Raw genomic sequence first — 3468 nt, 5'->3', positions numbered from 1 at the left:
GGGAGTGTGGTGACAGGAAAATAACCTCTCATTCAACAATAACAAAACAAAGGAGTTGACCTTGGACTTCAGGAAGCAGCAGAGTGTGTAGCCTATATCCACATCGACGGGACCGCAGTGGAGAAGGTGGACGGCCACACAGACAACCTCAGGAGGCTGAAGAAATTTGGCTTGGCACCTAAAACCTTCAGGCTGTATTACCACTTGGTACGGCAAGGCAAGGCTCTCCAGAGGGTGGTACGGTCTGCCCAAAGCATTGCCAAAAAGATAATCAAGGACAACAACCACCCAAACCACTGCCTGTTCACCCCGCTATCATCCAGAAGGTGAGGTCAGTGCAGGTGCATCAAAGCTGGGACCGAGAGACTGAAAAACAGCTTCTATCTGAAGGCCATCAGACTGTTAAACAGCCTTCACTCGCACATAGAGGCTGCTGCCTATATACATAGTCACTTTAATAATGTTTACGTATCTTGCATTACTCATCTCATAGGTTTATACTGTGTTCTAAGCTTTTCTACTGTGTCTTAGTCTATGCCGCTATGACATTGCTCAACTATATATTTACATATTCTTAATTACATTCCTTTACTTAGATTTGTGTGTATTGGGTATATGTTGTGAAATTGTTAGATATTACTTGTTAGATATTACTGCACTGTCGGACCTAGAAACACAAGTATTTCACTGCACCCGCAATAACATCTGCTAAACACGTGTATGTGACCAATAAAATTTGATTTGATGTGCAATCACACATCAACTTGCTGAAGGTTATTCCCCATGTGTATTTACTGATGTTATTACACATTTTCTTGTTCTACTATGTAACTAACGTTTTGTTATTACACATTTGAAGGTGACATGTGAAATACAGTGGAGGCTCCACAGAGCATTAAGGTGAGGACCATTCTCATTGAATTTCAGAAAAATATAAAGATTGAAACAAAGTTGACTTTTTAAGATATAATTATGCTACATATATTCACATGTCACCAAATAATGAATTAAAACAGATTGTTTAGCAATGAAGGTCTACAGTAGCACGAAGGTGTAGCCGGAGTACATCTACTATCCGTCCTCCTCTGGGTACATTTATTTCAATACAAAACCTAGGAGGCTCGTGGTTCTCACCCCTTTCCATAGACTTACACATTAATTATGGCAACTTGTGGAGGACGTCCTCCAAACTATTATAGCTCTTGCTTTATGAACTGACATGTTGCCCACCCTACTTTGCTGTTGGTGTCATAGACTAGATGTTGTGAAAGTACATCCGGCACACTAAAATTAGTGTGATATGATTTAGTATGGTATAACGCGAACGTCTAGCAACACAAAGGTAGTGAGATTGAATCTCATCACAGAGATCCTTTAGCATTTTAGCAACTTTTTAACTACTTACCACTTTGCACCTACTTAGCATGTTAGCTAACCCTTTCTCTAACCTTAACCCTTTTACCTGTGGTCCCGTGTGGCTCAGTTGGTAGAGCATGGCGCTTTCAACGCCAGGGTTGTGGGTTCATTCCCCACGGGGGGACCAGTATGAATATGTATGAACTTTCCAATTTGTAAGTCGCTCTGGATAAGAGCGGCTGCTAAATGACGTAAATGTACCTAACTCCTAAACATAGCCCTAACCTTAACCACTAGCCTAGATAACGTTAGCCAGTTAGCTAGAATTTGTAACATGTCATATGTTTTGCAAATTCAAAAAATATTGTACGTTTTGCAAATTCGTAACATATAAAATGAATTGTAATTCGTAACATATAATATGAAATGGGAGATGGACATCCACAAATACTGTACGAAATGTAAAATGTAAAATGTTCCGGATTTGTGGACAGAATATGAAATAGCTAGTTGGCTAGCAAGCAAGGGATAATAACGTTGCCAGTGAGCATGGTAATGGAACTTATAGAATGTACAACTGGATTGCGTCCATAAATATAGAACTAATTGAACAAAATACTGGGCTTGCTCATAAAAATATCAACGAAACAAATGTATTTATTTTGGTAAATTTGTGCTTGAGTATTGTTTTCCTTGTCAACTGTGGTAAAGTGGGATAAACACCTTCGTTCTGTACATGTCCCACTGCATTATACATTTTTTCCAGGGTACAGAACGTCTGTGTTTATCCCTTACATAGTTAAATAGTAACACCTACGTACACTACTAGTTGTTATTATATATGTCACGATTGTCTTGAGGATAATGAGTGGACCAAGGCGCAGCGTGAGAGAAATACATCTTCCTTTTATTAGACGAAGACGTAACACGAAAACGAAACACTCTTACAAAACTAACAAAACAATAAACGACCGTGAAACTAATAAACGAAAGTGCACACACAAGCTACTAACGTTCAACATAGACAATTACCCACGAAAGCCTACTGTCTATGGCTGCCTAAAATATGGCTCCCAATCAGAGACAATGAATGACAGCTGTCTCTGATTGAGAACCATTCAGGCAACCATAGACTTGCCTAGACAACTATACTAAGCCCAACCCCATACACTCAACAAAACCCCTATACAATACAAACACCCTAAACTAGACAAAACACACAAACATCCCCCATGTCACACCCTGACCTAACTAAACTAATAAAGAAAATCAATATAACAGAGGCCAGGGTGTGACAATATATTATTTATTATTTATTCATATATTTGAAATAACCCTCTGAAGAGAGATAGAGTGTGAGAGATTGGACCAAGGCGCAGCGTGTGCAAAATACATCTTCTTTATTTTAAGAAGAGAGAAAAACAAACAAGAAACGAACAACTAATCACGAACTAACAAAATAACAAAACTGACGACCGTGAAGCTAATAATACAGATAGTGCTGACACAAACACTACACATAGACAATTACCCACAAAACAGCTAAAGCCCATGGCTGCCTTAAATATGGCTCCCAATCAGAGACAACAATAACCAGCTGTCTCTGATTGAGAACCAATTCAGGCAACCATAGACTTTCCTAGACATCTATACTAAACACTAACCCATCTACTCTACTTAATCCCCTAAACCATACAACACCCTAGACAATACAAAAACACACAAACTTCCCCATGTCACACCCTGACCTACCTAAAATAATAATGAAAACAAAGATAACTAAGGCCAGGGTGTGACATAGAGAGAGAAAGAACGAGACAAAGACAGGGTTAAGAGACTATTTCTTCATTCACTTCCCTGTCTGTCCCAAGAGTGTTCTGAATGTATAATTTCTAACAGAGGCAGACAGTCAAAACAGTTCTCTGCATTCACAATACACATGCAATTCAAAGCCTGTATATATGTGCAGTCAAGTGTAGATAACAATTTAAATAAACTTTAATGCATGGCTTGTTAATGTTGTTGTTGAGACATGGTTATACTATTTCTGTCTCTTAGAGGACATAGTCTCTTTATTATGCAATATAGTGAAAATCACTCTTTTATACTGGA

At 38.6% G+C, this 3468-nt stretch overlaps 1 non-coding gene across 1 annotated transcript; it reads left to right on the top strand.

Moving 5' to 3' along the window:
- The first annotated feature begins 1466 nt into the window (after positions 1-1466).
- On the top strand, positions 1467-1543 carry trnae-uuc (transfer RNA glutamic acid (anticodon UUC)). Its single transcript has one exon. It is a non-coding gene; the product is annotated as a tRNA-Glu (tRNA).
- Positions 1544-3468: the final 1925 nt, after the last annotated feature.

This window comes from Salvelinus fontinalis, chromosome 28 (assembly GCF_029448725.1).
Source record: "Salvelinus fontinalis isolate EN_2023a chromosome 28, ASM2944872v1, whole genome shotgun sequence".
Taxonomy (NCBI): domain Eukaryota; kingdom Metazoa; phylum Chordata; class Actinopteri; order Salmoniformes; family Salmonidae; genus Salvelinus; species Salvelinus fontinalis.
Note: the sequence above shows the minus strand (reverse complement) of the source record. Positions and strands in the feature narration are given on the sequence as shown.